The 13468-nt window shown below is 41.1% G+C and overlaps 1 long non-coding RNA gene across 1 annotated transcript; it reads right to left on the reverse strand.

The window, feature by feature from the left end:
* Positions 1-11719: 11719 nt before the first annotated feature.
* LOC146666695 (uncharacterized) lies at positions 11720-12744 on the reverse strand. The gene is made up of 3 exons (XR_014912450.1): positions 12677-12744; positions 12445-12508; positions 11720-12049 (listed from the first exon to the last, which is right to left on the reverse strand). It is a non-coding gene; the product is annotated as an uncharacterized LOC146666695 (long non-coding RNA).
* Between the last annotated feature and the right edge of the window lie 724 nt (positions 12745-13468).

Below are 13468 nucleotides of genomic sequence, written 5' to 3' on the forward strand. Positions count from 1 at the left end.
CTTTAATCTCTCTCTGAAAATGACTGGGATTAAATGCAGTATAATAAACTTTCCTGAACGTGTGTCTTGTCATGATCTCCAGTGCTGCCATTTCATAGGATCTCCTGTCCAGGGCTTCTCAGACGTTGGTTGTTTTTATAACTCCTCTCACCTTCTGCTCTTGTGTCTGCTGTGATAAGCCTTTTATACTCCATCCATCCATCCATTCGCTTCCGCTTCTCCTTTTCAGGGTCGCAGGGGGCGCTGGAGCCTATCCCAGCTGTCATAGGGCGAGAGGCAGGGTACACCCTGGACAGGTCGCCAGTCTGTCGCAGGGCCAACACACAGGGACAGACAACCATTCGCACTCACATTCATACCTAGTGACAATTTGGATTATCCAATTAACCTATCCCCACAAGCTGCATGTCTTTGGACGGTGGGAGGAAGCCGGAGTACCCGGAGAGAACCCACGCAAACACGGGGAGAACATGCAAACTCCACACAGAAAGACCCCGGCCTGATGGTGGAATTGAACTCAGGACCTTCTTGCTGTGCGGCGCCTTTTATACTCACCCATTTTATTTCCATTTCTGTTTCTCACTATTTTTCTTAACAAGATTAAACCAGAATCAAGGTATGACTCAAGTATGTGAGGAAATTCTACACTATTGGTACCCGCGGTCTTTCTTATGTTACATACCACACCCCAAAGAAAGGGCACACATAATGCAGACACATTTTCAGTGACCCAAATAACATTCAAACACGCTCCGTATCATAACCTCCTTTTTGTTTGTGTTTATTTTAAGCAGTTGATTTAACATAAGGATTAAAATAGAAAGAACAATCCTTGAAATAACACATGTGTGAAATACATAATACAAAACATAAAATAAATAAATATGTCAAATCCCCTTAGATCCAGCCTCACAATCACTTGTTCTATGACGACTAAAGGAAGTTTATTTACGTCACAGACCCAGTGACGCCCATTCAGTTTCATTATCCAGGAAGTAACAGCTGATGCTCACTTCTGTTTAAGACACAGTCCAATCTTAGGTTCCTCATCCTGAGTGGAACAATGGGTCTATGTGAGTACAGCTGCCTTTTTCACATCATCTTGTTACGGCCCTAGCAGGGCCTCCTCCTGAAGGTGCCTGTGTGGGCGTGTCCCACCACCTCTTCTGCCTGAGGTGCCACCTTTCCCTGTTACACAGCTGACTCACATCAGTAATTAAAAGTATTTAAGCCCAGGGAAAGGTGAGCTCTGGGCCAGAGTGCCAGTAGTGTGGTTACAGCTTGTGAGCTGAGTGGTTGTTGTGTTTGCAGCTAGTGAGCTGTGTTTTTGGTGGTTTTCAGCTAGTGAGCTGCTCTTTCTTTTTGGCTTACGTTTTACTTTATTGACCAACGCCTGAGTTTTGTTTGTTTTCTTAAATGGTAATAGCGGCTTGTCCGTCTCTTTTAGTTAGTATAAATTGAAACTTTAATAAAACTCTTTAATTTAACCCCTTTGCCTCCTTGACTCCTTTTTCTGACCCGGTCCCTTTTGTTACTTCCCCCTCCCCGCCTAGACCCCTCAGGGGAACGTAACAATCTCTACATTATATGAGTTGATGATTCTAGCATTACAGAAAATGTCTTAATATTTCCAGACTGAGCTGTGGTGAGATCTTTAGTTTTCTTTCTTGTGTTTCAGTGACAGCCTTAGCCATCACAAACCTATTTGCTTATTTATTTATTTTTATCTCTAAAACTCATAGGTAAATACATATCAATACATGTATTCATCGTGAAGCATCCTGATGATCAATAACCAAGTGTTTCTTCCTGAAACAATTACATGTAACCAGTGTTGGGGAGTAACGGAATACATGTACCGCCGTTACGTATTTAAAATACAAAATATGAGTAACTGTATTCCGTTACAGTTACCGTTTAAAAAGGTGGTATTCAGAATACAGTTACTTTGTTGAAATAAATGGATTACACTGCGGTACTTTGTAGCCACAGCTGCCCTGAGGCAGACTGACAGAAGCGAGGCTGCCATATCACGCCATCGGGCCTCCACTAGTAGGCAGTAGGTGAAGTGTCTTGCCCAAGGACACAACGACCAAGACTGTCCGAGCCGCGGCTTGAACCGGCAACCTTCCAATTACAAGACAAACTGCCAACTCTTGAGCCACGATCTAATGGACAGATGCAAGGTTATCGATGGTTACATCCTCGTGCAATAAAGAGGTTGAATGTTGTATCACACAATGCCTGATCAATTTGTTTCACTAACTCATCTAAATAAGGAATTTTGTAGCAGAAACAGTAATTATAGCAGTTTGTTGTGGAACAGTAATGTCCATATCAACAACTTTTTTCTTGTGGCTCTAATACTCCATCGTAACATAAAGCCTCCCCGTCTTCTCTGTAGCTCAGTTACTTGATCTAAATCCTTGATCAGCTGTGTGCTGAGCTATGGCCCAGTTAGATGTTAATGTGTGTTCTTATGTTGTGTTATAGTGACAGCTGTGTGTACTGCTGCAGGAGCAAGTAAGCAGTTTATTTATCTTTAACTAATTTGAATCAAAGCCCGATCCATGTCTGATACATGTCTTGTCTTCCTGCAGTAGGTGCTGTAGTCACTGCTCCTGCTCTTCTGGGAGCTGCAGGTTTCAATTCAGCTGGAATAGCTGCAGGCTCCTGCGCTGCAGGCATGATGTCGTCTGCTGCAGCTTCTTTTTTTTTTTTTTTTTTTTTTTTTTTTTTTTTAAATGACATCAGAAACAGCAGTATGCGACATTACGTGATGGCAGAGCTTCAGTTCATCCTTTGTCATTTTTTTTTTTTTTTTTTTTTTTTTTTTTTATTAATAAATAGGACAGGGGGAATGAATGAGAGAGAGAGGGGGAGAGAAAGAAAGAAAACCAAAGGGGAGAAGAGACGGTGAGAAGGGGGGGGAAGAGAGAGAAAAAAAAAAAAAAAACTCCTGGGTCACCTGTATGGAGAAAAAAACAAACAAACAAACAAACAAACAAACAAACAGAGGAGACAGCAAACAACAAAGAGCAACATAATAATAGAGAAAACAAAGCACCATCACAATAAACTAGCTAGTCATAGATATCAGTATTTACTAAGTAATAAACAATATTGTGTAGCACGCAAGATAGACAGCGCACAGTGTGCTTTGAGGCAGCAGCCAAGAAAGCTTTAGTCCGCGTCTGTGAATACCCATGTGTGCATACCTGTGTGGATCAGCATGCTTGCATTCCAAAGGTTTCTCCATGTAATGATCTGCTAGGGAGTGTGGGGGGGCCTCAGCCCCGTCCTCCAGGGTGTGAAGCGGGTATGGAGGAGATCAAAACTCCAGACATCCAGAGGCCCCCAGAACACAAAAGACCATGGAAGACCAACAGAGGGGCAGCCGCGCCACTGTTCCAGTAAGAGCTGAGGAGAGTCCCAGATGAGGGCTCACTCAGCAGCCGCGGAGCAGAAGCCAGGGGGGGTTGCAGTGACGCGCCCGTGAGCTCCGCCGGCCCCCAGCTGCGCCTGAGTGACCGAGCCCTAGGCCGAGAGGCCGGGGGCACCCCACCTCCAAAGGGGGCCCGAGCGAGCCCCAGGCCCCAGGCCCCGACAAGCGGCCGCCAAGGAGTGAGCCGGTGTGTACCCGGACGCCCACCCCCAGACACAAAGAACCACCAACACACCGACACCTGAGGGAGTCCGCCACCGGCAGGGGAAGTGGTGGTGGGTGGAGATAGGCCTCCAAACCTTGGAGGGCCTGAGGTGTCCCCAGAGAGGTGGCGTCTGATACCCAACCTGACATATAGACACAGACATACAGGCACACACAGACACAAACATCCATTCCCACCCTCATGCTCTCATATGCACTCACTCCACACTCAACCAACGTGGAGACAGACATAAAGAGACGCTGTACACACAATCACACTCCCCAAGCGTACTCTACAATCCGGGTCTAGGTACCCTTGCCCCTGGAGGGGGGAATTGCACCCAGACCCAGGTGGTGTTACCCTTTTCCCTGCGGTGGGGAGAGGCAGACCACCCCGACTCCGCAGCAGCAGGGAGGCCCCACACCCCAGACCGCAGTCGGACGGCCAACTCCTCCTACTAGCCCTCCCGCTCCAGCAGGCCGCAGAGAATGGGGGTGGGAGAAGACTCCAAACCTCCCTCCACCCGCTCATTGTAGTGTTGATGCATATGTGTTCTAAGGTGCAATTAAAACCCAGGAGGGCATGGAGCTACCTGCCAAGGAGCAGCAGGTAAGCGCATAGTCCCTCCTGCTAACCCTCAATGACTAAGTGTATTTAAAATTGAGAGGTGGGCAACGACGTCAGGGGTGAGGTATACACCCTGATGGTGATTTGGACTCCGTGATTGTGCCCACCCCCAAGATCCTATATGTATGTGTAATGAGAGTGTGAATAATGTGAATGTCTAAGATGTGGGATAAAATTGAGGCAGAGGCAGCCAGAAGGGGACAGGGGGGGGGGGGGTAGCCTCCTCTGCACCCTGGTGACATACCCCCACTCCAAGGCCCTGCATGTGTGGGTGGTTGTGGAGGAGCGGGAAGAGGGAGGCAGCTGGAGATGGGGAGGGAAGGAAGGGAGGGGCAGGTAACCCCTCCCTGGGGCCAGCTCCCCCGCTGACCCCAGTAGGCACTCTGCTGCAGCTTCTAATGGAGGAGAAGTGACAGCCGGAGGTGTGGTGGCTGTTTTGCAGTCAGCAGGTAAATAAATAATTAGACGTTTTATTAGGATTTTAACTTACAACAACATGCAAAAAGAAGAAGTTCATGGCTTTGGGCCTTGGATTCCAGGCCGGAGTTGTGTCCTCAGCCTGTAGTCTGACTTGGAGGAAGAAAACTAAATCTTGTGGACCCCATTGCAGTGTGAGTGTGGTGGTTTCTTACTGGTCAATAGTAGACCTTACAATGTTCTTGTACGGGAGTCATTTTGAACCATACGTAACATTTGACGTTTGTTGACAGGATTTTTGACCAGCATACAAAACCACCTGCCTTAGACTGATCAATATGGCTGATGAACCATCTGAAACCGTTAATATGGTGTCACCATTTTTTATTGGTGCACCCTGTGTACCAGAATTTTGTGGCTTAACACGAATTATGAAGACCGGGAGAGCCAGATTAGTGCAATGCTCCATGCTCAAAAGTGGTCTATAGAGCAGCAGTGTGATTTTGTGCTGAGTGCATTAGGAGAGCAAGTGGAGCGGGATACGCCAGATAAGATCTTTCTTCAATTTAAAGAACTGTACGGGGACAAAACAGCTGTGGGTACCTGGGTACCTTGCGTGCCATGTTTTATGACTGCAGACAAAGGCCAGAAGAGCCTATTAGAAAGTTCACTTTACATTTAAGGGAGATCTGTAATTTATTACTTTGGTTTGATTTTTCAGTTTTTCTTTACAGGAAAAGATGGATAAGCTTGGTGTTAGTCCTTTCCATCAAGTTTCCTTTGTTAAAGCTGTTTTCTGCTTACAGTATGTGAATATCAAATAAAGTCTTATGAATCAAATTATGTCAGTCCTTCATCACATGTATCACTTGTTTTTTTGGAGTGTTTTTTTTTCTTTGTTTTTTAATTTTGTTATCCCACATGAAAAATTCCAAAACTGCAGATTTTAGACACTTTAGACCTAAAATGTATATTCATTAGGGGAAAAAAACATTCATTTGTGATAGTAAACGTAAAACAACCTGAAAGACTTCATGTGACAGTCAGAACATTGAGCTTATCAAATTTGCGGACCCCCATCACGGTTATGACTGTTCTTCCCATCCCATGCAAGGCCACCTGGGTTGGCTGGAAGACTGTTTACTTAGCCTGTCGGGGCGAAGGACACTGTCTCAGCTGAACTCTGGATACACACACACACATACACTGATATGCACACACTGATCCCCCCTCCCTTTCCATACGCCTTCGATGATTGTGCCCTACCGGGGAAGATGGCAGTCAACTGGACCAGCGCAGATATGCTGCAGGACCGGATGCGCTGTCTACACCGGCTCTCTCTTACCCTTTACCTGCCCCTGTTGCTTGTCTTGTGTTTCTATGGTGTATTGATAGTCATGTGCTTTTGTGCTGAGGTGTTTTTTCTGTTATCAAACTGTTCTCCCACTAGGAGCTTAGTCTGAGTGGAGTTTTTTTCCCTCCTCCTCTTACCTCATGTAGTGTATTTTCGTTGTTTTTTCCTATCAGCCTACCTTTCTTACATGTCTCCCCAATGTGATGTTTGTGTAAAGTTGGTCAGAAGGTTCCTTTGTAAGTGCGCATGTGCCATTGGCGTGCTGCCTGCTGTAACCCTAATTTCCCACGGGATTAATACAGTATTCTGATTCTTATTAACAACTAAGGTCCAGTTATTTGTCTTAACAAACATTTCAGGCACATCCTCTAGTCTATTTGTAGGATTGTTGGCTGTCCACTCAAGATTCAGAGTTCAGAATACAAAAAGCAGAATAAGAGATTTTTGACTACCTGACTTCTGTCTGTATTAAGAGTGGCCTTTGGTGTCATATTTCAGCTGCTGCATTGGTTAATTGATTTAATAGACTTTAATATTTGAGACTGCTATTAAGCAGGTCAAAAATGAAGTTTCATGCTCATCTGAGGCTACATATATACAAACCCGATTTACTTCACACCAGATCATTTCTCATATGTAGGAAAAGGTAAGTTCATTAGATGAAACTTAAAGGATCTTTGGCTCACGACTTCATCTGGATGGTACAGCATAACCAGGTTAAGACATCTCTAAAAAATATATATTTTTGAGTGTTTTTGGGTGTTTTTTAATTATTTATTTAAATTTTATTTTCCATTGTTCACTGTGGCCTGTTAAGCATTTTATCAATATATATTTCGTTAAATATTTACAAGAAATCAGGCATTATACAGTGTAAACTTCAGTCCAGTGTGATTTGGATGCTCACCAGAAAATTTAGCCAGATATCAGCTGGGTTTAGATACAGTTCAGATAAGTTGGGAAATTCTAATTGTTACTGCAGCAGAGTACACAAGGCAGGAACAAATGAACACATGCAGCATACCTAACAGCAATAATGCTTTGCAAAAATAGAAGAAATATGGACTATGCAGGTACAATGAATAGATATGTACTTATATATGTAAATCACTCTGTCTATCTATCTACACATACACACAGACGTACACACACACAAATACACACACATACATATACAGACATACATATATACACATATATGATGCAATTATACAGATTACTAATAGAAGAAGAATGAAACATAGTGCAGTGTTTGGGTGTTAATAGTAGCAGGTATTTAGTATTGCACACTGATATATGTAAAGACCCCAGTGTGTTCATATGTGGTGTACATTCACTGCTGTTGTGCAGTGTACAGTCTGACAGCAGCAGCAGCCTGTCACTGAAGGGACTGCTCAGTGTTGTCAGGGTGACCTGTATGGGATGGATCGAAGATGGGGTATTTTAATCGAGTATATAGGGAAATGTGAACTCCTCTGACAATCTGAGTAATTGGATAACGCACTGTTATTGAAATTTCCAACTTCTGAGCCACAGAAAGAAATAACAGGCTTCATTAGGTTACCTTCCACTTGTTGACAGCAACTAAATAAAACCAACATATCCACATAATAACACCTTAAAGCAGGGGTGTCAATCTTAAATGAGCTGTGGGCCACTGCTGGTACTGTCATGTCATTGGAGGGCCACTTTAGTGTTCAAGTAGTACAAAAACAAACAAACAAGAAAACACCCACAAATCTTTCAGAAAATGTAGTGTTTTGTTTGTTTGTTTCAAATATTGTATAACAAAACTGCAAATGTGAATGCAAAAAACTTCTCACTAACTGAAACCTTTTTATTGAACTAACAAATAAAAAGGAAAGATACTCTCTTTCTGGCCAGACACGTGGAAGCATTTCTACAATAGTTTTGTCCATATTTAACAAAATAAAAATGCAGACATAAGTGAACACATTAGTTTTTGACTGCTAGTGAAAATTGTTTTCTTCACATATAACTCTCTCACTGAACTAATACAGCCAATCCCTCAATATGTTTTTACTCTGCTCATATTGCCCTCATTTTAAAACATTTTTGCTTTTAAAACAACTTATTTTCAAATTGCACTCAACAACAAAACCCCTCGTAACAAAAACGAACTTCAAGGGCCAAATTGTATTTCCTTTCTTCACGTCAACAGTAAGGGTGGCAAGTAGGGCTGACACGGGCCTCACGCAAGTTGGCCCCGAGCCGTGAGTTTGAGACCCCTGGTTTACCTACTGTCACTGCAGTGATATTAGCGTTTTTGTTTTGAAAGGTTACTAGTGGATGCTGGCAACAATCTTGGAAGAGAACAATACAATCTGTTATAAGGCCTTCACTGGAAAATTGTGTATTTGGAATATAATACCAACATGTCATTTGAAGATAACATATAGTATTCCAGTGACCAAATAGTATTTGGGTAAAAGTCACTGAATAGTGTTGGAATAAAGTGTGAAAATTGTGAAGGATTAAAATATCCAGGAGCTCAAATTGGATATTTTGTTTCAATCAAACTTTATCAACACAAATTGCACAGGTTTATTGAATATGAATAACTTCACCTCAGTTGTTTAAGCTCCTGCCAAAGCAAAACATCAGTGTGCAACCAGTGTCCACTATTGAATTAAGTAAACCCAACATGTTTTTTTTAGTGCATAATCACATTTAGTGTAATAAACTATTAAACCAGAATTATATATTAGGATTTAGCCAAGTGTTAGGATGTAATGCAGAGTAGTATTTCTAGTAGGCTTGTTTTGATATGCCTGTTTTCATTTTATTTTCTAATTTTTAAAGAAGGCTTTAGAAAGGTCAAAATAAATCTTCTGTAAGGGAGTATCAGCTATTCTAGTAGAATTTATTTTACCAATGCAAGGGTGCATTAGTACCTTGTAATACAACATATCTATTTCATAAAGGGTGAACACAAATGTCCAAAGAGACTTCCTGGCAGCTGCCATTTTGAGTATAACCTCTGGTACGGGCACGTTCAGTTTGCAGCAGCTATACAACAGTGGCCTCTAGAGGTGTTTACACACTACCACCAAATCAGACAATGCAACACAACACGCAGGTCGCCCCAATGAATAGATTAGGCTGGTAGCAGTGACTTGTTAACTTATCATTTATCAAACATGTCTCCCATGAATGATGTGAAATAAATTTGAGGCATAACATTTACGTCACAAGTTAGAAGTTGCAATCAGTTTTTAGGAAAGTGAGTTTAATAAGAGTAGGTAAAATAATGCAGTAATTTCTTAGATTTTATAATCATTTTATAAATCATGTTGGCTACAGCCTATTTAGCAGTGCAACAAGAGCATTAGACAAACAAACAAATAAATAAACAGTCAGCAAAAACAAAAAAGTTAGTACCCAGGGATAAAAATGTTGAGTATGAAAGGGAAACCTAATGGACAGATGTGATGCCTGAACAGTGGTGGCTTTAAGTGATGTATCAACTTAAACATGCATCCACAGTCTATGTTACATAAGTATGATGATCAGTGGTGACGGCTGGCGCCACTTTGGAAGCAGAAACTGTTGGTTTGAAAGCCTTTAGTGTCTCCTTGTGGCGGGACTCTTATACTGTACTGTGAGATCTCGAGCAGTGACCCCCCCCCTCCCCGTCACTCTGGCTCCTACCTCAAAGCACACTGTGCGCTGTCGATCTTACGTGCTGCACAATAATATTCAATAGTTAGTGTTTACTGTTATATTCACATAGATCATCGCGATGATGTTATTTATTAAATTGCTCTCTTTTTTGCTCGTTTTCTCTTTTTTTCCTGACAGGTGATCCAGGTGATTGATATATGTATTTTTTTGTCTGTTTGTTTTTCTTTTTTGTCCTTTATCACGTTCATCTTCCCCGCTGTTTTTCTTTTCCTCTTTCTTTCTCGGTTTTCTTTCCCCCAGTCAAATCCGTCCCATGTTCAGCAAGTGAAAATAAAACAAAATAAACATTTGGTACTTAATGGATTGAAAAGAAAAATGATGGCACTCTTGTAGTTCACACAGGTGGTGATGATTCAGGGTTTTAATTTGTAAGGTTTGAATTTTGAGCCATCATAAATTTTAAACCAGGAAAGTATAATATTTAACATATGATAAGTTAAAGCTAATACAGCTGCTCATATATAGGTAATTTGAAGAACTACCTACACCAATGAGTAGACTTCCCAGAATGGAAACAGCACTCTTTGTGTGGTTGGAGAAAACAGTCAAGTTGTTAAGAACTATGACTGAGAAGAATCCGCCTGTGTACAGCAGCAGGCTGCCTTCCTAGAATTTGGATATCCCCCGTGCGCTCGTCTCTGTATTATGTGCATTACCTCTCTTGGAAAATTAAAACCACAGCAGCTTTTTATAGTTTTCTTCATTCACTATCATCTTACACCAAAAGTCTACGCTGAAGAAGATTATTCAAAACATGCAACACAGTCACCAATCCCAGCAAATCCACCCCTAAGTCAGACTGTACAATACAGAAAATAAAAGAGCTACATCTCAGACTCTACAGGCTTCAGTTAGCATGTTAAATGTGAAAGTTCAGTTAGAAAAAGACTGAACAAAAACGGCCTGAGTTTAGCAATTAACCAAAGTGACAAACATTGCTCTAAATAATTCTCCCCTAATCCAAGTAGTCACCCAAACCTGGACGTGGATTTAGAGGCCTGAGGGCCATCTCACACATTTATTCAGAAAAAAAAAAACAAGTTTCAATTAAAATTAAACAAATCAAAATCTTGTGGACGTGTGCCTTTTACATGTTGGTAAAATGTTTAGGATGAGATGGAGATATAACACTCATGCACCGTGAAAATTATGAAGGTCTAAACATGTATCAAAGGGACTCACTGAACATCAGTGGATTTCTATGGGGCAAACGTACTTAAACAAGCCACTGTGACCATTGAGGCAGAGCAGAATGAATGATACTGATGGGAACTATGAGGGTTTGTAGTTAAATTCCTGCTCTTACAGGATCAGGGAGTGTCTGTTTAAAGATTATTAACATACACTGTAAAATTTAATTAGTTCCCAGAACTCAAAAAAATTGAGGAAACTCATTGCCTCAAAAGAATTGAGTAAAGCTTAACTTAAAATGACTAAATTAGGACAACTTGTTTATTTTGAGTACTCTGTACAAGCTCATTTGTTCCCAGAACTCAAAAAAATTGGATCAAGTGAGATGACCAAGTTAGGGCAACTTACTCATTTTGAGTACACTGTACAGCCTTGTTAGTTCCCAGAACTCGTTGCCTCAAAAAAACTAAGTAAAGCTTACTTAAGATGACTAATATTGCAAGTCTGCAGTATTAAGAATAACTTGATATTTCTGACTGTACAGTACTAATTGTTTACTTACTGACAAACATTTCAAGTTCAACTAAATGAAAAACAATTTGTGGTAACCTGAATATGATTAAAAATAATTAACAACACTTTTTGTAATGATGTTAAAATCAGACCAACTTTTATTTTCAAACACAACAAAGTATAACAGCCAACATACTGGACACTGTTCTGCTGAACAACAAACAATTATATTGCCATCACGGTTATAATCTTACAATGAAACAAAGTCTCAGATTTAGTTATTCTAAAAATAAGTTTAGGCCTACCACAAGTTTGTTTTGTACTTAAATTACTTATATAATCAAAATAAAATATTTGTTGTTCTGTCACAAGTGTAGTCTCTAATTTAAACAACACATTTGTTTTTCATTCCAACACATGAGCTGGAATGTTGTAATATTTTAAGGATGGCTTGTTTCCAGTCCAGGCATTACTGCCTGAATGACTATCACGGATCGAGGTGATCCAAATATAGGTGCAGAAGAAAGTCTTTAACTTCCCTTAAGTACAGTGGCAGTGGATGTGGGTTGGAGATGCAATGAGCTTGAACCTGCAGGCGACCATCTTCACTGACCACACCATCTGTGACGGAGGACTCATCTCTCCTGTTGTCCTGCAAGCAAACAATCATATTTTTTGGAACATGAACTTAATTGCTTTCTTAAAACATTTTTTTCTGCATTTGGTATGAAACAGACTCCAATTTAGACAATCTCAGGCTCCCTCCCCACTGGAGAGGTGACATTCAATGTCCAAATTGTCAGTCTGGATAGCCGTGACCCCCACCCGACACACAATAATGTCATGAAAGCATCATTTTAAAAAGGGCTATGCAAAGATGGCCAATAACTTTCATTCTAATGATGTGCAAAATGATTTGGGCACAAAACAAATTTTGCTGTTAAACTTGCAGACTTCACTATATTCAGTGTAGACCCTCTAAACTAAGTTTGGGGGATGTGATCTTTCAAGAAATGCAGACCAAACTGTTGTTGTTTGTTTACTTACACAGCATGTCTTGTAGAATTAACTGGAGTCACCAGCAACAGCCTAGTGCAGTCATATCTCAAGTCTAATAACAGAAGACAGGAAAAGATCAGTAAAGAAACAACTTCCCCAAACCAAAAAAGAAGTAAAACAATAAGTAAAACAGGCTGATCTAAAGTATGATTAAAGTTCAGCCTGATTAATATAAATGTCACTGACAGTTGCTAATATATTGGAAAACCAAAATACTTACCACTGAGTTGATGTCTTTCTGTCCAACAGCAGGAGTGCTGGTCCCGAGCCTCAAAGACAGTATGAAGCAAGCAGAGGGAGAAAAAACAGAACATTTTTCAGAAACCGATTTGATCCTTAATGGCTGTGCAATCATTGTAACATAGAGTTTGCTTATGTTGTTAAATAAAGGCTAGATTTGACATTAATAGATGCCACAGATGTTCAAGGTGCCACAAAGCATGAAAAAAATGGACGTCTTGGAAAACGTCTGGGCATTTTTGCAAATATGTGACGTCTTGATAAATCGAGCAGATATTTGAACTTTCGACAGCTACATTCTCGCCTGAAAATATCTTAAAAGTTGATTTTGTGACCCAGAAAAAGTAATAGGTTTTTTAGCCGCGCTCCTCCACCATTGCTGCGCTTACAAGTACGCACAGGCTCCGACGAGAGCTCTGTTATAGCTGACCGGGAGGTCAAGGCTTGGTAAGAGTCCGCGAGCACAGCTAACTCCTGGCTTATTGTTTTCACCCCCCCGAAGAATTTTGTCTGGGCTCTTATCTCACTTTTTTATTTCAAACAATCAACAGAAAATTTCACAGACACATTTTTATATAAGGTTTTTAAGGCTGTGGTGTTCATTTCTAAGTAACATGAGCCCAGCCGCAGCAGCAACGCTAGGCTAACACTAACTAGCTAGCACGGTGCTAAACTAAGAGAAGCCACAAAATCAGTTTGAATAAGAGTAAACATTTACTCACCAAGTCAGTGTATCAGGTAAAGATCCACAGCAATGACAACAATAATCTCT

Source organism: Rhamphochromis longiceps, linkage group LG7, assembly GCF_057381845.1.
Source record: "Rhamphochromis longiceps isolate RC_006_pf linkage group LG7, R_longiceps_female_GT1.1, whole genome shotgun sequence".
NCBI classification, from domain to species: domain Eukaryota; kingdom Metazoa; phylum Chordata; class Actinopteri; order Cichliformes; family Cichlidae; genus Rhamphochromis; species Rhamphochromis longiceps.